Genomic DNA, 23,962 nt, shown 5'->3' on the forward strand with positions numbered 1-23,962 from the left:
TTTCTATTGAAATAATTTTTTTTAAAAGCATTTTATCCTCCCTCTTCTTCTACCACCTGCTTTGAACATTCAGCCAGTTTTACAGGGGAAAATGCTAGTGCATTTCTCCTAGGCACACTGAAATCTGAGCATGACCTCCCCCCTCCTTTTTACCATATTTTATTAACAAAGGAAACAACAATAACATTATTACGAACTCACCCCCCCCCCAAAGTATAGAGACAGCGTTAAAGAATAGTACATTAGAATCAAGGCGTAAAGTGATGCCGTCCAGTGAGAATAAATCAAACAAATGTATTGTTCCACAGTGTCATGTGAGAAGCTGAAGTATGGAAGCCATGTTCAATAGATTACACATATTCAAGTAAATTAAACCATGTCATACAGAACGTTGTGGTGTCCCTCCCCACAAAGTACAGTGTTCTCTTTGGGGTGCTGCTGGCTTATCCATAAGAATTAGGTCCCATATCTCTACTACCATTCTTCATAAAGGTCTGTATTAAGAGTTCTCCAGTATCTGGCTAAAACAAGTTATGAGCCGTTAACAGGTGAACAATAAGATCTTTATTAGACAAAACTGATTCTCCCTTTTTATTCTCTGAGATACTAGTTTAGAGCATACTAACTTCCTTCCCATAGCTTTTTGCCTGCCCTCAATGGAATACTTTACTGTTATGTTCAAGTTAAACAGAAATTGGAGAACAAAATGAAAGGATCAATATAAAAGGTAAAGGTAAAGGGACCCCTGACCGTTAGGTCCAGTTGCAGATGACTCTGGGGTTGCAGCGCTCATCTTGCTTTATTGGCTGAGGGAGCCGGCGTACAGCTTCCGGGTCATGTGGCCAGCATGACTACGCCGCTTCTGGTGAAACCAGAGCAGCGCACAGAAACTCTGTTTACCTTCCCGCTGGAGTGGTATCTATTTATCTACTTGCACTGTGACGTGCTTTCGAACTGCTAGGTTGGCAGGAGTTGGGACAGAGCAATGGGAGTTCACCCCATCACGGGGATTCGAACCACCGACCTTCTGATCGGCAAGCCCTAAGGATCAATATATTTTATTATAAATCTAAATTTCAAATAAGCAGATCTAATGGACTATATGGCCCATTTTAATCTTGAAGAAAATCAAAATACACTACTCCTATATGGAGTTGGACCCAGATTTTAGTTCTACTAATATCAACAGTACTTAGTCATACTCCATATAAGTATCAACAATCTGGATCCATAATAAAATAAAAGCGAAAACTAAGTGAAGGAAAAACTGGAGTAAATGTATAAACTCAAGTCAGACCAAGATAATAATGCAACTGAACACAAATGCCCTTGTTCTTCTAGTAAAGCAAAACGTTTGGATGTGTCTAAAGATTAAAAGGAAATTTCCATTAAGGGAATAAATTGAACAGTGTTCATTTAAACAACTTTCTACAAAACAGGTGGAACAACACATGCTTACACTGTTTTGTTCTGGACTGCAAACTGGTACGGTTGCTCAAAAACAACTTCAGGGGGATGGATATGTGTGAAGTCTAATGAGGCTACATACTGACAGTAATTTCACAAGTCCCAGAATCACATGCCCATTGGCTGAACATGGGTCTAATTTATTGGATTGCTTTGGATGCACACATCATGAAAGAGGCATTGGTATTCCTCATGCTGGGACAATTGGGCTTCAATTTACTAACACAGGAAATACACCTAGAGACTGATCTTTTATTTTTATTTTCCTGAAAAAAAGAAAAGTATTCCATGCAGCTTGGTATTTTAAAATAGAAAAACCACTGTAGGTTAAGAGTATCAGAAGAAAGCAAATAATTAAGTAGTATTGACTTTTACAAAAATACAGCCACACTGAAAGATGTCCATTCCTATTACCTCCCCCCCCCAACTAAAAATGTTTACTATGACATATCTGTTGAAAACAAAGTTGAAAGCCAGATTTGTAGCATATTGAAAATCATTAATCAGCTTTTTAATGGCCAAAGTGTTAATGATGTAATGGGCTCCGGAAAAAGCAAAAAAGAAAAAATCCACATGATCGTTTTCAATCTCATATTGTTATTGCATTACCTAAAATGATACTATTACATAACATTACATAAGCTATTAAAGCATAATGGTTTATTTTGTTGTTGTTATCAAGGAGTGTGGAGCAGAGATCAGGTGTTCGGAGTGGATTGCAATTGCTAATAGACATTTAAGGAATGCCAGCTCTATTTCACAGATGGTATATTTGCTAACTGTGCTTTCCACAGAAATCTATGAATAAGTTATCACCTGACTCTCCATAATTCTCCTTTTCCTCTGCCTGCATTTGTCTTACGTTGTGAGCATCGACTTTGCTCACATTGCATTTTGCTGTCGGCTGCAATTCTGTTCCAGTTGCCCCTTCCTCTCTTTCCCTGGCAATCCTCTTTGATCATTGCATTCTGGCATGTGGCTATTGGCAGGGCGCTGGCTAATCAGTCAAATCTGTAACGGTATCATGTAGACTGAGCAGAATGCTCAGGTGCGAATGTGATCCTTCCACGTGTGGCATGGCGATGCCAGGGCTCAGCTGCACAGGGTGGCAAGTCATCACCATCTGAGGAAAGCATTCGCAGACCACAGCAAGCACAAGATATGCTTATGGCAGGGAAAACATATGTTTCCTTGTGTTAACCAAATTAGATTATCGCAAGAACATTACTGATATACACTGAACCATATGGGGACAATGCTAGAGAAGGCCGGGAAGCAAGTTGACAGAACAGGCAAGTTGTTCAGCTGGTGTAATTGAATCTTGCCAACTCTGGAAATTTCACTCAGGGCTTTCATGATGAACATTACTTTTCTTAAAACAGTACGTCGGGTTTCCAGTCAGAGACAGGCGCAGCCAGAGTTGACAAAGAACATAAGCCAGCGTTCTGGATGCTAACAACAGTTGAGCCCAATTCAGACCTCCCTCGGAAAGCAGGGAGAAGACACAGGTGGTGAGAGAGTGCAGTTAGGCTGCAAATGCATTACTAGTTCAAAATGCAGCCTGCTTGTTGTTTTACACAACGTGTATCAAAGCTGGGTTGGGGGAAAACGCACTGAAACCAAGTATTTTGTAATAAACAGCTGGATAGAAGAAGAAGAGGAGGAGTTTGGATTTGATATCCCGCTTTATCACTACCCGAAGAAGTCTCAAAGCGGTTAACATTCTCCTTTCCCTTCCTCCCCCACAACAAACACTCTGTGAGGTGAGTGGGGCTGAGAGACTTCAAAGAAGTGTGACTAGCCCAAGGTCACCCAGCAGCTGCACGTGGAGGAACGAGGAAGCGAACCCGGTTCCCCAGATTACGAATCTACCGCTCTTAACCACTACACCACACTAGATTGAGTCTCACATTGTGCACACACTGCTTCTTGAACCAGAGCTGGGAGCACACTGGATTCAGAGCCAACAGGAGTGTTTACACAGCTTTAGAACCACCACCCCTTCACTCCTTGCATCTCAATGCAAGAAGATCCGAAGTAGAGCTGGCAAGTGTGCAATGAGTTAGGCATGGGGTTTGAATGTGTGCTCCTGTCCTCTCCACGCACCATACACTTTTATCTGAACAAGGATTTAGAAATGGGGGTTGTAACCTCTTTCCTGGCACCTGAAAATTGACACGAAGACGTCAGATTTGCCACTGGCGCAAAGTTATGGACTTTAGACCCATACCCGTTTTATAGGATGGGGATTGTCCTGGGCCTTCTACACGGAGAGGTGGGGTGCATCATCATTGATCATCAATATTGATCGGTTAACATTGCTGCATTGCTGCCTGCTTCATCACTCCCATTCAGATCCCACTCCATAAATTTCATGGGGCGATTTCAAAACAAACTGCCACACTAGAATCCTTTTCTCACAAATAAACATACCTTAGAAGCACGGTTAGTGCATCACAAACCAGATTTAATGTCTTAGAAGTGGAATCTGTAACTCTCAAACCTTGCCATTTATGTGTGGTCCCCCCCCCCCTTCTGCCTTTTGTTACCAAGGAGTGCCTTTCTGCCTTTGCTTTGAGGAGTCACTTCTTAGATACTACAGAGGGATGTGATGGATCTAAGACTACTACAAATAAGATTTTGAAGATCAGTTTATAGTAAGGTACTTGTTGAAGCTTTCAGAAATGTTACTATAGCTTCTTGCTTAATCTAACTCTTCTCATTCCAAAGTGCGAAGGAGAAAGAGCATTCTCCAAATTACCCTTTATTAAAAATAAATCATGGCGAACAATGCTGCCATTGAGACTGACATCTTTATCTGGTCTCTCTATAGAATGGGATCTTCTGAGAGAAATTACTTTTGATAAGCGCATATCTGGATATGCTGCTTAAAAATTGAAAAATGCCTAATGTTAGTCATATGCATTCATTTCAGTGGGCTACTCTGAATATGACTTAGTTGGATATCACCCAATATAACATTTACAATAACCTGAACACAGTTTGTCATTATGTGTGTGTGGGTTTTTTAACCTTCAATTTTCTCCCTATCTACATAAAAATGTCAAGCCGTCATTGTGAAGCCCCCATTAGAGGACCTGTAGTGTTGCATCACAATCCTGGATTTGCATGAAGTTGGGGTGGAGGAGAGGGGAGCAAAAGAGGAGGAAAATTGTGCAACAACAGCAGCCAAGGCATGAGAATGAGAAAGAAAGGATACTGGCAGTGGGAAAGGGCAGGGGGGGGGGATTAAAACAACAGCAGAAGTTTGAGTAAAGCAGGTATGGGGGAAACTGAGGGGAGGAAACAGTGATTCTAAACAACAGCAGAGGTTTGAGTAAAGCAGGGGGAGGAAACAGTGATTCTAAACAACAGCAGAGGTTTGACTAAAGTACCTTCATACAATGAAAGATTTGAGGGCTTCACATCCTTTATCGCTCTCACATGAGGCAGCTGAGGAATTGAAGAGGAAGAACTTTGAGTCAAGCAGTGGTGGAGACCAACGGAGAGAGAAACTGTGGTTTTAAACAACAGCAGAGGTTTGAAGAAAGCAGGAATGGAAGGAAACTGAAATGGGAAAAGTGGCGATAATATTTTTAAAAATGGCAGAGGTTTGAATAGAGTTTAAACTGAAATTGGAGTTAGGGAGTTAGAGAAATAATGTTGTGTTATTTCTCATTGTTAAAATTGGTTTGTTTCAGTGTTACCCCATCTCTGCTTTACTCAAACTTTTGCCATTGTTGAAAGGCACAATTTGCTGCAGAATAGATGAGAGATGTGGCTTCAGAAATGAGGTTGTAAAGGTGAAAGGTGAGCCTAGTAGTTGCATGGGGTGGGAAGGGGAAACTTTCTGGAATTAAAGTTGGGGGGGGGAGTGGCAGAGGACGGTTGAGTAGGATGAACAGTGACACAGATCCTGACCCCTCAAAACGTTACCCAAAGTTCTGCTTGCCCTTTTTGAAGCATTTTTGCTTCAGCCCCACTGCCCTTCAAGTGATTGCAATAAGGACCATTTGAAGGTGCAGCACAACCTTGTGGAAAGCTGAATGCCACACTTACAACTTGGCATCTGAAAGGAAGAATGAGACTATAGACTCTTGTGAATATTTGTATGCATATGTATACGCGAGAAATGAAGCACACATGAGCTTTGCATTTTGTTGGACATGCTTTGGCCAGTTTAAAACTGGCAGTGGAACCCTCCCATTAAAAGGGTTTCTTGTGCTAAACTTAAATATTCAAAACAGCAACACTTTAATAAAAGAAATGGCAACAGTAGTAAAGTGAGAAAATAATCAACAATTTGAAGCACTCTAATTGCCTTGAATTGCAATTATCAAAAGATGGGCAAATCCTCAGTGATTGCTGAGGTGTTTGGTTAAGGTGATAAACAACTGTATCCCAAGAAATGCTCTAATGTAACGTAAACAGACATTTTCCTTTTCTCTGTGTTGGTTCCATTAGTGTTAATGGGAATAACAATCTGCCACAGACTAGAGAATATATCTTTTCTACCTCCCCATCCTCAGCACTAGGAGTTTATCATTCAGTCTTAATTGGATGACAAGACATTAAAACGATAAAACAAAGTTTGTTTGCTTTTAATTTGGAAGAGTAATTTTTTCATACTGCCGATTAGCACCAACTTTCTTCTACTAAGACATGGGTGGGGAATCTCTGGCTCTCCAGATATTGCTGGCCTGGAACTCCCACGACCTATGACCATTGATTGTGCTGTAAGAAAAGTAGTCATAAACCATAAATAAAACTGTAAAAGTATGCAAATTGAACAATTTCCACATAAATCATAGTAAGATCTAAAATATAGATGCAAAAATTAATCTCAAGAACAGCTCCTCTCCCTCCTGGCAACAAACCCTGCTAAAAAATACCCCAGTCCAAGAGTCTGTTCAGCAGCCTCAATTTTTGTAGCTGGAGTCAGTCAGGGCCCTAGCCTTTCAGGTGAGGTGGGAAGAGGCCTGCAAGGCAGGGAGGAGGTCTTCTGGGATTCACAGCCAAGATGGTCTCTGGTCTCCTCAGACTTGGCGCCAGCCCAGCAGAAATGCAAAAGGAGCTTGAGATGATCACCACCTTCAGTGGTGCCCTCAACAGAGCCTCCTCTCTAAGATCAGTGACTACCAATTGTTTCACTGGTTGAAAACTTGGTTAGGAGATATTGTGTGGGACAGAAACACATTTGTGGGAATACATGGTCAGGGCTGACCCAGGACACTTTTCCATTTCAGGGAAAAGCCCCAGTGCCACCGCCCCACCCTTGGCACCACTTTTTATGCTGCCCTGAGCGTCTTGGGAGTAGGGGCATTTAAAGATAGCAATGGTTGATTCAAATAAATGATGACAGAATCAACAGAACCAAGCTATATGCACGTCCCATTTTGACGTTTTAAAATTAATGAAATAAATATGTTAACTTATTTTAGGAAGGACTATTAGATAGCCATGTCTTCCTAAATACCAAACAAAGATATAACAACATCTTAATACATGTTATGGATAATTAAGGGAAGGCAAAATTCATCACCTTGCATAATTACTAACAGTTCTTTGGAATTAATGCAATTTCATGCTTTCTTGAACTTTTGATTCCATCCCACAAATGTTTTGTCATTATATAATCTTAAATATTACTGTTGTAATTATAGTCCATTATTGAATAATGAGGGGGAAGCATTAGGAGCGGAGAGACTTTTCAAGCTAGAGACATCTCCTAAAGGGAATGGGGGTTGGGATGGGGGAGATCAATTCCTTTGAAGAAGCTCTGCTTTATACAATGTGATTTATTACAGCACAATGACTAATGCAACTGGTTATGATGGATCACAATGCAGTTCTTCACCCAAGCAAATAGAACAGGAAATTATGAACTTAGCAGTTTTCAAAGTGCACCCATTGTTAAGATTTGCATAAGTAACTGCACTGTCTGTGTTCAGGAGATTAACAATTTGTTACCTATATTACCCTGTGATGCTAATTACACACAAATGCCTTCCAGTCAAGGGAGAACTTCTTTTCTGTCATGCTTCTTTTGTTTCCTGGCTTGTTTCTTAAGGCTACTTCCCTGTCTTATGTTTACTAATATGCCTGGATTTACAGGTGGGCAATTGAAGCAATTGCAAGGGGCCGAGATTCTGAAATTTCTATTTTTATTTTATTTTTTACAAAGAAAGTTAGAAAGAGAAATGTGCAGAGAAATGGCCCAGCCTGACTTTTCCTGCCTTTCACTGTTTTAAGCCAATGAGTGAAGTCCTAAGTTGTGATTGATGAGTGAGTTATTTTACCCAACAGGATTTGGGAATTTCTGGGTCCTAAAAAGCTGCTATTTTCTATTTTCTTTCTGTGATCTTTCTAGCACATTTTCTAGTCTGGGGAATCTTTGTTGTTTTTCCAGAGCTAGCAGGAGGGGGCAGCTGGTTAGGAGGAAAATGAGTACATTTGTAATATAGTGCAGACTTACTTTTCCTAATTGCTTTGGAAAACTCTTTCCCTGCCCTCCACCCAAAGTAATTGAATAAATGGAATGAAAGTTTGAAGTTTTGGAAATAGGAAGTGATTTATAGTGATCTGTGTGAATGAATAAAATAGTTTGGGTAAGTATGATCTGAATAGGGTTAGACTTTAGATGTTCAGGTTCAGGTTTGATTTTTGTGGAAAGTGACAATTTCCCACAGAGGTACGTAGGGAAAAAAGACAGCTAATTTTAAAGGTTCATTGTTTTATCATTGCTTATTATTTTCCTTATTACTGATCTGTATAAGCCACTGTGGAAGCCTGGAAGAGAGTTTTTTTGTTTTCTCGTCAGTTGTATAGCATGCAAAATGACAATATTGCTGCTTCAGGGTAATGGACTTTGCTTGGTTTCTTGAAGCAGTGCGTGTGCGTGTGCATACCCTCAACATTTTTCTGATGAAAATATGGAATAATAATAATAATAATAATAATAATAATAATAATAATATTTATACCCCGCCCATCTGGCTGGGTTTCCCCATCCACTCTGGGTGGCTCCCAACAGAATATTAATAATAATAAAGCGATAAAACATAAAACCTTAAAAACTTCCCTAAAAAGGGCTGCCTTCAGATGTCTTCTAAAAGTCAGATAGTTGTTTATTTCCTTGACATCTTATGGGAGGGTGTTCCACAGGGCGGGTGCCACTACCGAGAAGGCCCTCTGTCTGGTTCCCTGTAGCTTCACTTCTCACAGCGAGGGAACCGCCAGAAGGCCCTTGAAGCTGGACCTCAGTGTCCGGGTTGGACGATGGGGTTGGAGACACTCCTTCAGGTATACTGGGCTGAGGCTGTTTTGGGTTTTAAAGGTCAGCACCAACACTTTGAATTGTGCTCGGAAATGTACTGGGAGCCAGTGTAGGCCTTTAAGGACCATGTTATATCACAACAACAACAACAACAACAACAACAACAACAACAACAACCTACCACTCTGGGTGGCTTTCAGCTTATGTAAAACAAAATAAAACATTAAACATTAAAAAAACAACCTTTGCTATACAGAGCTGCCTTCAAATGTTTGCTAAAGGTTGTACAGTTACTTATCTCCTTGGCTCAAGGGTCACACAACTCCATACACTCCAACATTTCTCTGATGAAAATAGGGACATCCTAAGGAAAAGCAGGACATTCCGGGATCAAATCAGAAAGTGGGACGGCTTCTATAAATCTGGAACTGTCCCTGGAAAATGATACTAGTAGCCTGACTACAATTTTTCTGCCTCCACACTGCCCCAGCACTACCATGGTTCCAGGTCATGTTGAAGGGGCTCCACATACAAAATGGTGGTGAATATTGAAAGGAAATTCCACAAAGTGATCTTTTTGTTCTAGAGGAGAAACGAAAACAGCACAACACATTTTTATTTTATTTTGCAAAAAAATGTATTCTGAGCAATTTTAGCTCAGCTCTACTCTAAGCCTCTGGAGTTGAAAGCAATGGGCTATGGAATAATTTCTCCTATTTTAAATGCAGATTCCTGGCATGTACATTAATGACACATACCAAGGAGCATTTCCACTGTATTTCCACTGAATCCTGCTTTAATATTTAATAAGCTGTAGGCCATATAGGTCCTTTGATTTATTAGCATAGCTTCAATACATTGATTTAGGTCCAAGTCTAACAAATTGCTGTATCCCCCTCTGCCCCTTATTTCATCAGTATCCATGAAATCCAAGGGATTTCAGTGTCAAGCTTTGCACCGATAAAGCCAGCCTTGCTCCATGTTTTTTTACGATGACAGGATAACAAAGAATATCACAGTATATGTAGAAAATCCATGTAGTCAGTGAGGCCTAATGGTAACTACTCAAGGATTCTGAAGGTGTTAGCTGGTGAAAGCTGAAAAGCCTAGGGAAGAGTGAATATATTATCTAGGCTTTAAAAATGAAAGGGAGAAGACTCAAGGAATTACAGACTGATTAGCTGTTCTTCAATACCAGAGACAAAATTAGACCAAATCATACACACTATTTGGTTTTTAACCACTAAAAGAAAATCTGGGTGATGAGTAGTAATCAACATGGATTTGTTAGGAACAATCAGGGCAAACCAAAATAGTTTTATTCTTTTATGAAACTTCCTTCTGTGAGGCTTTAAACTACTCCTAAATGACAAGCTCCCGCAAATGATTGAGCAATGTCTATAATAAGATGCTTTCTATGGCACTGATACACACGTGATAGGAAAGTTATATTCAAAGACCAACAATTAACGCATCATCACGAAAATTCAAAGAATGATCAACTGGAATCTCCGTTGTTGCTCAATGCTTTTACCAATTGACATGTCTCAAAAAATCCTGAGGGAGTCTCAGCTGTGGAGCATTGGAAATAGGGTAATGGGTAGGAGATCTTATCAAGCAAGACAATAATACTACTTACAGGAACATGTGTAAATTGCTCTACTTGGTGTGAAACTAAATGTTACAAGTTTGCTCACTGTGTCCGAGGGCTGCAGTGAGCAGTGGAGAAACGCTGAAGGATGACTAGCTCAGTGTTAAGAGCACACACCTTGCATTCAGAAGCAGTGGCGTAGCATGTGGGGGCCCACAGGGGCAGTTGTCCCGGGCACAAAAAAATGTTAGGAGGGAAGGAGGAGGGATCTTGAAGCATGGGAAGTCAGCTAAAAAGTAATAATAATTTATAATTAGGCATAACATTGGGATTTGTTTGATTATTGGATAATTTGTATAATTTGGAATATATAATTTTGTTTGATTGGAAAATTTTAATAAATATATTTTTTTTAAATGTTAGGTAAAGGTAAAGGGACCCCTGACCATTAGGTCCAGTCGTGACCTACTTTGGGGTTGCCGTGCTCATCTCACTTTATTGGCCAAGGGAGCCAGCGTACAGGTCATGTGGCCAGCATGACTAAGCCACTTCTGGCGAACCAGAGCGGCGCATGGAAACGCTGTTTACCTTCCTGCCAGAGCGGTACCTATTTATCTACTTGCACTTTTGATGTGCTTTCAAACTGCTAGGTTGGCAGGAGCTGGGACTGAGCAACGGGAGCTCACCCTGTCATGGGGATTCGAACCGCCGACCTTCTGATCGGCAAGTCCTAGGCCTGTGGTTTAACCCACAGCGCCACCCGCGTCCCGCGTTTTGTTAGGAGCGCAAAATTTTAACACCTGTGCTGCCTCAATACAGCTACACACTTCCATTGCTGTGCTCTGTTGAAAATGGCTTTTCCATGAGAACCAGGAAGTGACCTTTCCAGACAACAGAACAACTCTTCTTTTCTTATCTATGCGGCTATGCTCTCCTGGGTAACATGAACACCTTAGGTAGTTGAATATGCATGCATACTCCATCTGTTTTCTTTCCTCCAGTTTTCCTTCCTCCCCGACCCCCATGCAACTCATGTTACACCACTGTCAAGGTCAAGATTTCAATGCCTAGAATGTCCTAAGAAATATCCATGTCTGGAACCATGAAGAAACACTGCAAGACAAATTTCCTGGTCAATTTACCTTCATTCCAACATAACTCAATAATAATTTCTATATTCTTTGGTCACTATGCATACTGTCCAGCAGGCCATTTGGAATGTGCATGCCTCACATTTTTGTATATTCTCTAGGCCCTGGAAAACGTGCATATCATGATAGGTTTTGTTAAGCTTCCCCCATCCTACAGTCCTCCCTCCCTGTGTTTCTCAGTAGACTAGCAGGAAGGGACACCATAAATCACATGAAATTAGACAATGGGATGCATGTGGCTTGTAGGTAACAGGTTGCTCATCTCTGACAGGAACAAAGGGTATGCTTATTGGAGAGCATGCATATTGCCTTGAGAATGTACAAGCATGCAGCTGAGCTATTAGGATTCTATTAACTGGGAAATGTGCACATTTCCCTCTTCATTGGCAGATTATGTACACACTGGGCTAGATGGACTTGGTAGAAACCATAAAGTATGTTTTAGCGTTCCTTTCCACCCACCTATGCAATGATCCATAATAGTAGAAGTAAAACTGAAAATGGGTTTCAAGCCTGTTTCAGTTGCATAGCAGACAGACGTGCTGCAGAAATTGGGGGCAGAGGAAGGAGCTTGCCAGTTTCACAACTGCTCTTTGCTGGTTTTGTGTTCTTTGAGTTTCTCCACACACTATCCAAATCAACAGGCCAAGAGCCTGCACATCCAGCGGCTGATGATAGTCTGTCATGTTCTTGGAGTCCAACTTCCCCTCTTGAGGGGACAAAGTGGGGAACTTGGAGGAAGAATCAGAGAGTGAGGAGGAATTGTCCACACATTCAACCACATGGTCCCTACTGCACCAAGAGCTCCAGCACAGGAGGTTAGTCTTTTAGCAGCAGTCTGGCAGAAGGCGATTGCATTGCCACTGAAGCTCCAATGAAACCACTGCCTCCTCAACACTGTAAGAGTTGAGAGCCACTGAAATAGGCAAGTCCCCTTTAACTGTAGGAAATTCTGCTGCTGGGAGTGAAACTAACTACCCAGATTAAGCTGCAGCCTTATCTGAGGCTCAGTCTAGGACATGCTAAACTTGCATCCTTCATAGAGCTGACTACCAACATGGTACATCTTGCCTGCCTATTAGAGTCATCACAAAGAGCAGCACACAGTTGTTCCTCTACCTCTTGATGGAAACTAAATGACAAAGTGGCAGACATGAGCCAAATGTAGGATACTTCTCAAGACCAGCTGTATGGCAACATATACACAGGTGATCAGGCTTGGCAGATTACTGTGACATCCCTGGTTGCACCCCAGAAGCATTTGGACACTGATTTCTGTTGCTGTTTTGGAAGATTGAGATCTGGGAATGCAATGACCTCTTTCATCTTCCTCAGCAGCAACAAGAAATACCTGCAATAATGTGTGAGGCTCTTTCACTGGATCATGGCCTGCACAAAAATGTGCTGTTCCTGCTTACTTTTGCAAGAGGAGTGTTCCTGATGAAACCTTGCTGTTAAATATGTTATTACAGGAAACCTTCTGTTAAATATATTTATATATGATTGTACAGTAGTAGTAGAGTAGAGTAGTAGACACATCTAACTTTCAAATATATATATTTTTAAATCTATTGCTATCTATTGATTTTTCCTTTTTTAAACAAACCTTTCCAATCTTTTGTCTGAATTGTACCAAAAATAAAATGAAAAGCTCTGGTGGATATGGTGGAAATTACATTCAATAATTTATTGGAACCTTGGACAGTAAAGGGAACTTTACCAACACTGCAAATAAAGAGACTGGCTTTAACCTTCAAAAATATTAAATTTTATCAATAAAAATCTAACTGCTTTGAGACCTTTATCTGTTTTCTTCCTAACAATATCTCGCTAACACGTATTGCTTTTCTAAGAGCACTTTCTGGAGGCTGTATATGACTGTATTATATTTGAATGTTACATGTAGAATACATGTTATATCACTCACAAAAAAGGCCTCAAGGCCGGTCCATGCTAGGGCTGCCTTACGTCCGGATTTTCCCAGACATTACTGGGATTTCAAAGGCAGAATTGACATCTGGGGGAATTTCCAAAAGGCAGTGCTTTGTCCTGGATTTTAGGCAAGTCAATCAAAAAATTGCATTTTTCTCAGTGTTTTTGTAAAGAAAAATGCTCAACAATGTCAGGGATTGTCTTTAAAAAGCTCAACAAGGTTGAGGTATTCCTAAGAAAAGCTCAACAACTTTTGGGGTGTCCTGGTTTTTAACTTTTTGAAATATGGCAACCCTAGCCCCTGCCATCTTGCTGTCTGAGGTGATGGAGAAGACGGTGTCCCTCATCACAGCCAATTGGACTGGCAGTTTGATCTTATTTCAACACTAGAGATGGGAGAGCTACTTCCAGTGCACCTAGGGAAAGTAAGCTAACTTAAGGGGTGCAAGGCACGCTGTATGGTATAAACAGCTTTGTTGTCCAACATTGTCCTCACTGCTGCTTCTGCACCACAGCGTTGGCTCCCTCACTCTGCTTGATGGGAGGGCCAGCAACGAAAACTGAAACTTAAGTAGGGCACCCCAAATTACATTGGGATGAAGTTCGTCCATGGTGAAGACTTTATTCTTTTTGATTTATCATGTTTACATTTAGTGTTTCCCCCTGCATGTTGTAATGTTCTGCATGCACCACTTCCAAATCTGAGGTAAAATTTCATATGAAAATTTAAAATGTTGTCAAATTATTCATGTTTGTTAAAGAGAGATATTATGGAAGGAGGCATATATATATCTGAATCTGATTTATCGGACCAGGAAGTGCTGTAGCTCAAAGATTGTGAGCTGACTTGACTGTGGCTCACTTGGAAAGTGGATGTGATTGTTGGAAAACCCAGGAACAGGAGTTAAAGACACCCCAAATTATTGATTCTGCTCTGCAAATGGCTGGCTGTAAATAAACAAGCAGGAGTGGTCCAAGTCATTTTGCCACCTGAGACAGAATGATGTTAAAGTGAACAGTACCCCTGAAATAAAGTGACTAGTGTTTGGCCGGTCATTAAGTTTCAGAGTAAGGATTTGAACCTGACTACTCAACATCCAACACCTTGACATTTTCATAGGAGGACTGGAATCAGGATATGTACATAACAAATTAAAACAAATGGATGGATGGATGCTTCTTCATTTCCCTTTCCAAATTCCCCAACCACATCCAATTGTCCTGATGGGACTTTGCCAGTAAAGATCAGTATACAAACTGTTGTAGGGGATTAGCTTACCATGACTGTGATAGCACAACTTCCCTACATACATGGGATCTTTAAATTGCGATGAAATAGCAGCACTAACAGTAATTCCAGACCAGAACTGGTGTGTAACGCAGCAGGACACCATCTGGACCAGAGACAGAGAAGCCAAGAGAAAAGAAATTCATGCATCCTCAGCTTTTGTACATTTCAGAATATCTGATCTGATTTAGCTGCATTGATTTTCCCATTTTCTGCTTCCAAACATATGCTACAAGTTTTTTAAAAAAACACCAAAAAAACCCAGGGTTGTGACATTCTGAGCTATGCTGTATTGCTTTCTGGTGCTCATGCAATTTGTGTGCACTCAAAGGTAAACAACATGATGAAATAATCAGGGGGAAAGTGAGCTTTTATGTTTGCTGCACAATTCAAAAGCTCCATCTCTGCACATACACATTTATTCAGCACTTCTACATTGCCAGGCCTATGATTCAGCATCAACTGCAACAGCTTATCAAGTGACTTGTCCAACTGTGGATTGACCAGATCTTACAATCTCAAATTCACTTGGCTGTTGGAATGCAACTCCCACTAAAAAGCATTGGTAAAAATGTGTATTTTACTTCAATATTTCAGTAAAACATGTGTAAAAAATAACTATGATTTAAGTGTACTTTTTGTGTATTCTTTTTTTAAAAAATCCATGAAAAATGGGGCAGAACAGACCAATGACTGGAAAGTGAAGCTGAAATGGAATAGAATTATGCTGCTCAGTACCTCCCTAGTTTCCTGTGATTTATTTCTACACTCCGGGAGACACCTGGGACTCCTACACTCTTGAAGGCTGCATGTTGTTCTGCTACAAAACCAGGCCTGATACTTGGAGGTGCACTGGACTCAAGGATAGGAGTTTTGGTTGCCTAGAAAATTCCAAAGGTTATGGCTAAATATAACAATTAAAATATCACTCAGGATCTGGGCCCACTGGCACCCACAATGAAAGCCAATGGAGTCGTTAGAGTGTTGAACTAGGACCTGGGAGACAAAGTTTAAAATCAGCACTCAGCCATAAAGTTTACTTGGGCCATTCTCCATGTCCATGGCTTCTGGATGTTGTGAGGGTAGAATGGGGAAGCTTGTATGCCACCTTGACCTCTTCAGAGGAAAGGTAGGACCCTTTTGGCAGTCCCTCCACCCTCAGAGACTCAAGGGGTGGGTGGCCCAGAACAGAGCATTCTCTGTGGTGGCCCCAAAGCTTTGGAACTCCTTCCCCACAGAGGTGCATCTGGTGACCTCATTGTACAGCTTCCTGAGTATGTTGAAGACACTTGAGGTGTGCAGTTGTACCTTGGTTCTTGAACAGAATGTATTCTGGGAGTTCGTTCAACTCCCAGAACCATTCAAAACCAAGGCGTGGCTTCTGTTTGGAAGCCACGGCGGAGTTTCGGCTTCCAAAAATCGTTCGAAAACCAGAATACTCACTTCTGGGTTTCGACCATTCAGGAGCTGATTTGTTCAGGAGCCAAGGCATTTGAGATCTAAGGTACGACTGTATATATTTTAGGACCCATCTTATTTTTATGATTGTAACTTGTTTTAAACTGTTTTCTATGCTATTTTAATGCCCTGGAACATTTGGGTAAAGGGCAGGAAATAAAGAAATGAAATATTCTCAGTGCTTCATCGCTCAACATTAACAATCAGTTCATTTCCCCATTTGCAGAATGGAAAGTCAAGTCCTGAAGAAAGTGCCTCATTTCCCTATAAGCCACCATTATCAACATAGCTTCTGAGAGACACCTGCCGTGGCTAAACCGCAAAGAATATGTCAGGGCACTCAGGCATCCCAGGTTCCTTGCAGCGCTTCTGATCCTTGGTATGGATCCAAGCTTCCTCAAGCATGCTTGCCAGCACTGCACTTTATTCCTGGACAAAAGGATGGGAAATTATTGTGGAACTTCATCGGCTTTCCTGAGGAGCAATTAGCAACAGGCTTCAATGCAGCTCCCTCAGCGAGGAATGTTTTTGCTTACTCTGCAAGCTCGCCCATTGAAATCTCACCCTGAGATGCCAAACAAAAGCTCCTTTATTAACAGCTCCAGCCCTGTTTACAACAGGAGGGAAAGCTTTTTACAATGTGGACAATTTACAAGTGTGAAAGGGCTGTCTGACTCTGGGGTATTGCTTCCCTATGCAGCCCATTAATCTTGTATGTGAATTAAAGCGCTTGTCAATATCTCTTGAAATTAACAAGCTAAAATCACAGTTGGTGACAGACAAGTGACTTTCACGTGGCAATGGAAGTGAACTGAGTTAAATAGGAACCATCATCCCTTCCTCTGATTAGTGACAGAGCCTGAGACAGAATGATTTGCATGTATTAGAAGGAACCTCATTTCACATCCCAGACAAATTGGTTATTTTAAATAATATTTGGTCTGCTGTTCTTACCCTCCATGAATAGTTATGAGTGGTATTTTTGTTTCATGCCTGTGCTCTTCCCCACTTCCATCCATTCCTCAACATCATTTCCCTTCTGTTTCTTATCATATGAAAAAAATATGTCTGAATTGAGGACTGAAGGCTAGGTTGTTTTTTTTTAAGCCATCTATAAAACAGACAAAACACATGTCTGCTTAAAAGTAAGTCCAACTGATTTCAATTGAACTTACTCTAGTGTAAGTTAGTACAGAATTAGATCCCACAAACCTTTACCCTGCCTTTCATCCAGATCAGTCTATATGGAGTCTTGCAGTCATTTAAACAGTAAAACATGAACAGAAGTACATCCATTAAAACTGATGAACATGATTGGCTTTGAATCATTCATTTCAATGGGTCTGCTCTGAGCAGGGCTAGTATTGGTCACAACCCCCAAAGAAATATCCCAATATAAAAACAGAGAGCTGAACAACAGAGCCAACAGAAAATATAAATGGAAGGAGGAAAAAAACTTAACTGGGGAGGGTGTTCCACCATCAACCTAGTATACAAATGTCTTGTACAGTGATACCCTGCAAGATGAATGCCTCGCTAAACGAAAAACGCGCAAGACGATTTTTTAGCCGCTTCGCAAGACGAATTTCCCTATGGGCTTGCTTTGCAAGACGAAATTTTTTTCGAGTTCTTGCGAGTATTTTCCTTTTTCTTAAAGCCGCTAAGCCGCTAATTGCCGCTTATCCGCTAATCCGCTAAGCTGTTAATAGCCGCTAAGCCGCTAAACCGCTAATTGCCGCTTATCTGCTAATCCGCTAATAACCGTGCTTCGCAAGACGAAAAAACCCGCAAGACGAAGAAACTCGCAGAATGAATTAATTTTGTCTTGCGGGGCACCACTGTATAGGGAGTGAAAGGGAGTGAAAGGTGGGATATCAAATCCAAACTCTTCTTCTTCTTCTTCTTCTTGTGACTACAGAGCCTCTTATGCCCTTCTGTTCTTTGATTTCCATGAAGGAGGAAATTTGAAAGTACAATATACTCTTGACATTAAAATAAATGAACAACTGACCCATTTGTGAACAGTATGTACCCATCAAAGTGCAGATTTGGCTCTGTATAGAGAAGCATGTTTACTGTACATTAACTTCAGCTATCAAGTCACCGCACGGTTGTGAAAGACCGTTACCACAAGCAAGTGATCATGGGATGCAGTGCTCATCCCAGGAGGCAAGCTTATGAAAGGTGCCAAAAATGAACACAACTTGTGACCCACCAATCTGGTCTGCCAGTACTTAGCAATCTTCCTGGTTTTGTCACCCCAGGCTGCTGTGGGAAACTATAAATGGCTGGCAGCCTGTATTTAGCTTGGAGGCTTGCAACCTTTGTAATCCTGAGCTATCTTTAATTGGCAACAACCACAACAGTGTATAAAAAGCAGCAACATCATAAAACACAGAGACATCACCTTGCCAACAAAGGTCTGTATAGTTAAAGCTATGGTTTTCCCATTAGTGATGTATGGAAGTGAGAGCTGGACCATAAAGAAGGCTGATCACTGAAGAATTGATGCTTTTGAATTATGGTGTTTGATGAGACTCTTGAGAGTCCCATGGACTGCAAGAAGATCAAACCTCTCCATTCTTAATGAAATCATCCCTGAATGCTCACTGGAAGGACAGATCGTGAAGCTGAGGCTCCAGTACTTTGGCCACCTCATGAGAAGAGAAGACTCCCTGGAAAAGACCCTGATGTTGGGAAAGATGGAGGGCACAAGGAGAAGGGGACGACAGAGGATGAGATGGTTGGACAGTGTTCTCGAAGCTATCAGCATGATTTTGACCAAACTGCGGCCTGGCGTGCTCTGGTCCATGGGGTCACGAAGAGTCGGACACGACTAAACAACAACAGCAACAGTGTAATTACATATAGCCTGGCTATTTAGGACAGTGGAAAAAGAAGTTGTGATGCCCCTGTTAATATTCAGCTCAATGAGGATATTTCCCTTACACCTATTTATTTACATTGACTTACTTTTACATAAAAGTGGTGCAATAATGAAAACATTCCCTAGCATTCTAATGAATTTTTGTGCGTTTAAAAACACCATTTAAATCTGAGTTATGTAAGCTTCATTCATAATAATACATTATGCACAACAAATTAATATTCATGAAGATTGTGCCTCTCAACTGCATTTCAGACTAAGGGGGGGTGGATCTACTTTAGAGTTCAAATATTCCCAGACCCTTTCTATTTTCTTGGCATTGTTGACGTCAAGAATGAATGGCTACTATTTCTGACAGTTTGAATACAGAATCTAAATGGTGCCTTTTTGTTTCCTCTATGACATTTATATTTAATACCATTTTCCTATATTACCAAGGAGGTAATACTGAAAACAGCAGGCCCCTAGATTCAAGATGCCTGTGGACAATGCCACTGTCATAGTCAGGGAAAGAAGCTAACAAGAAACAAAAAACGCCATTGAGTAAAACCTGCAACATTGCTTTATCTAACACCTTTGCTATAAAAAATAGTTATTGTGCTTTAGGTATGCATAGCAATTCAGTACTCTACACATTAATATGAGTTTTGGATTACTCACACAACTATGTACCTATGTATCCATATACTTTAAACTGCAACTGTACCAAATTAGTGCCTCTGTCTTCCTTAGAACCCCCTTTTTCTCCTTCTCCTTCAGATTGCATGATGCAAGTCCTGATACGTTCTGCTTTGGTCAATTTCAAGGCCAACATATCTAATGCTGAGCTATTTAGGAGAGCTGCTGCCAATCATAGAATTGTAGAGTTGGAAGGGATCATGAGGGTCATCTAGTCTGACTCCCTTTCACCACAGGAATCTTTTGCCCAAGGTTGGGTTCAAACCCATGACCCTGAGATTAAGAGTCTCAGGTTCTACCAACTGAGCCATCTGCCTGAGATAACAGTGCTCAAAGTGTAAGGCAGCTTCTCATGCTCTTGTCTCCATGTTCCAAAGAGGTCACTGGAGTCCTCTTTGTTTTGGTGCTCATTCTTCAGGTTGTCTGTTTTCTGTGCAGGAATCCTAGTTTATTTCAATCCAGATTGCTGCTGACCTGAAGCTTGGTTTCTAGATGTTTCAGCAAAAAAGGCCATTTCACACAGAACAGTTTTGCTGTATCAAAGTTATGTCCATGTAGGAAAACATCTTGTGTGAAGAGTTCTTGATGACAATATAACTCTGGTAGCCAGCTGACAGTAAGACACCCTGCTATTATATGTGGACAATTTTCTTCTTGCATATTTTATGTATTCTAATTGTGTTGTGATGAGTTTGGTGGGGTAGGCTGTATACTTCTGCCCACCCACTAACCCCTGGATCCAGAATGTGTTAAGCCAGGCTAGGTTCTTGTGTTGAGGTGCTCACCTGGGTGATGGGCCATTAAGACAGCAAGGAATGTGGGCTCTGTGCAAGACAGCAAATAGGTGAGGCCTCTCCCACAACTCAGAGATGGTTAGAAGGACAAAGCATGAGTTTAGAGTTGAGTTTTGCCATGGTGTGACTGAGAAGCAAAGCTGCAAGCTGGAAAGCCAGAGAGAAATAGCAGTGGTTGATTTCTGTTTGAAACCAAGGCTGTGGCTATGGGAGAAATAAGACACTTTCGGGATGTTAATGCTGTGAACCCCTCCATTGCAGGCTCAGGTTGTATATGTGTGAAAGTAAACCAAATATCATAAAGACACCACAGCTTCGGCTGTGCCTGATTCCCAAAGAAAACACAGATCCTGGGTAAGGATTTAGGTGGCATGCAACAGTATTTTCAAGCTCTTACTATGCAGTCTACATTCCCTTATCTATTTCATCCATTTTAGTGTGTGTGTATGTGTCACAGCATTTCTAAAATACAGTGGTACCTCGGGTTACAGACGCCTAAGGTTACAGACGCTTCAGGTTACAGACTCCGCTAACCCAGAAATAGTATCTTGGGTTAAGAACTTTGCTTCAGGATGAGAACAGAAATTGTGTGGCGGCGGCATCGCCAATTCAGGTTAAGAACAGTTTCAGGTTAAGAACGGACCTCCAGAATGAATTAAGTTCTTAACCCGAGGTACCACTGTACAACACTTGAAAACAAACTCAATTAAAAGGCTTATGACCCAGGTTTGTTTGTTTTCAGCCGGAACTCAGTTCCAGCACCTCTCCATTGCCATTATAAAAGAACAAGGGAGGCATTCATGGTGAGTTCCAGCATCTCTTTTTCTAGAAGAATAGTGCTGCTTATGACTGAATTTAGCTGAAACCAGAAATGGAGGTCTTATGCACTACTGGGATAACACTGAAAAAATCTTCCCTCTGAGAAGTTTAGAAAAGCTTGCCATATGCTCTGCTGCGCTGTCATCATATTGCACATTTATTTCTGCAATCTCAAACTTGCTTACTGTGTAACAAGTAAGCTTTACACAGAGCTATTCTTGAAGAGTGTTCGGAAGCTTGAAGTGATATTAGAACACAGCAGCTTTCACTGAAGGAGGCATACTGCCAGTACCACATAGTGGCATGGCATCTGCTTTAGTGGTAGGGCATCTGCATTGAATGCAGAAGGTCTGAGGCTCAGTTCCTGGCATCTCCAGGTAGGGTTGAAAATGTCCCCTGACTGAAAGATGCTAAACACTGCAAGTCACTGTAATCAATACTGAGATACATGGATGAGTTGTCTGATTCAGCATAAGGCAGCTTCCCACATAACACCACTTCTAAAGGACTGTGAAAGGATCTGAAGCTGGTCTGCCAATGGGCCTGGTGCCTGAAGTCAGTTCCCCATAGAGCACATCCTTGGGAATCCTAAGACAGAAGTGCAAACATGCTGGGAATGTGGGCTTGGGAGAACACATCTTTGTTTGAGATTCTGTCCTGCCATGCGATACCCAAAATCTTCCTGATGCAGCACATGTGGAAGGTGTTGAGGCAACGTTCCTGCGGGTTGTAAGTTGCCCACAACTCACTTCCATAAAGCAGCATGCTCAACACACAATCCTGATAGACCTTCATCTTGGTATTGAATGTTAGCATCACATTCTCCCATACCCTTTTGGAGAGATGAGCCATTGCCTTAGCTGCCTTGCCAATATGCTTGTCAAATTCAGCAGGGATGGAAAGATTGCTGGTTATGGTGGAACTCAGGCTAACAAAATCATCTACCACCTCAAGTATGCGGTGAGCATTGCTAATGTGTGGAATGCAGGTGATGTTCTGACCCAAAATGTTGGTCATTGTCAGGCTGATGGTAACCATTAATATAAAGGTAAAAGGACCCCTGACCATTAGGTCCAGTTGTGACCGACTCTGGGGTTGCAGCGCTCATCTCGCTTTATCGGCCGAGGGAGCCGGCGTACAGCTTCCGGGTCATGGGCCAGCATGACTAAGCCGCTTCTGGTGAACCAGAGCAGTGCACAGAAATGCCATTTACCTTCACACCGGAGCGGTACCTATTTACCTACTTGCACTTTTGATGTGCTTTTGAACTGCTAGGTTGGCAGGAGCAGGGACCGAGCAACGGGAGCTCACCCTATCGCAGGGATTTGAACCACTGACCTTCTGATTGGCAAGTCCTAGGCTCTTTGGTTTAACCCACAGCGCCACCTGAGTCCCTTCGACCATTAATATAGTATATGCTAAATATAATATAGTACAGTGGTACCTTGGCTGTCAAACTTAATCCGTCTGGGAGTCCGTTCAACTCCTGAAACCATTCGAAAACCAAGACGCGGCTTCCGACTGGCTGCAGGAGCTTCCTGCACTCAATCAGAAGCCGCATCGGACGTTCGGCTTCCAAAAAATGTTCACAAACAGGAACACTCACTTCTGGGTTTGTAGTGTTCAGAGGCCAATTTGTTCGGGAGCCAAGCTGTCTGAGTACCAAGGTATATGGTAAATGGCGTTTCTGTGTGCTCTGGTTTCTGCCACGGTGTTCCATTGTGCCAGAAGTGGTTTAGTCATACTGGCCACATGACCCAGAAAACTGTCAGGCCAAGGGAGCTGTGGACAAATGCCAGCTCCCTTGGCCTGAAAAGCAAGATGAGCATTGCACCCCATAGTTGCCTTTGACAGGACTTAACCATCCAGGGATTCTTTACCTTTACCTTACATGCTAATATTATTATCACTACTGTCATTATAACTATTTAACTATTTTAAAATATCATTTAAACATAGCTCTCTGGTGGTTCTATTTTATGACCACAATACAGAAAAAATAAATTTAATATTAACAAATCCCACAAACATGATGATGAATGTACAAGTTGAAGTTCAGGCAGACATAACAATTTTTAATTACACTACTAAAAGACACAATTGGGAAATGTGACATCAGAAATGTTGTTCTGTCTTAAAAAACACAAGCGTCTTAGATATGCAGACCCGAAGATTTTGCTCTGAATGGTGCAGTTTACATCTAGTTGCAGAACGTCTACAGTTGTCATCTATAAATTCTCTTGATCTTGTGACCATAAAGATTATTAAGAAAGCTTAGACTCTGCCACAGATGATATCATTTAATCCAGCGCAAGGGATCAATGTGCCCATATATTTATATGGCATTTGAACATTATTGCACTGCAGGGGCAGTTACTGTGATCCTGGCTTCTGCTAACCAGCAGTTTAGGAACTAGTACTTGAAATTAGCTCCAAGCTATACTTTTACCAGGCTTCTTATGATTCAAAAAACATTAGTAAGTCCTTCCTTCTGTGCCTTTTATCTAAACTAATATCAGTTCTTTCTAGTCCATTGGCTTAAAGCCTACAGTACATGAGAGTTTCATGGATCATCGCCTTGGATTTCCTTAACCGAGGGGACCAAACTGCAGATAATGTTG

The 23,962-nt window shown here is 41.4% G+C and overlaps 1 protein-coding gene across 8 annotated transcripts in view; it reads right to left on the reverse strand.

Moving 5' to 3' along the window:
* The window catches only part of CNTN6 (contactin 6), a 180,722-nt gene that overhangs the window by 76,629 nt on the left and 80,131 nt on the right, over positions 1-23,962 (reverse strand). The gene's annotated exons all lie outside the window — the stretch shown is intronic.

Source organism: Podarcis raffonei, chromosome 2 (assembly GCF_027172205.1).
Source record: "Podarcis raffonei isolate rPodRaf1 chromosome 2, rPodRaf1.pri, whole genome shotgun sequence".
Taxonomy (NCBI): Eukaryota; Metazoa; Chordata; class Lepidosauria; order Squamata; family Lacertidae; genus Podarcis; species Podarcis raffonei.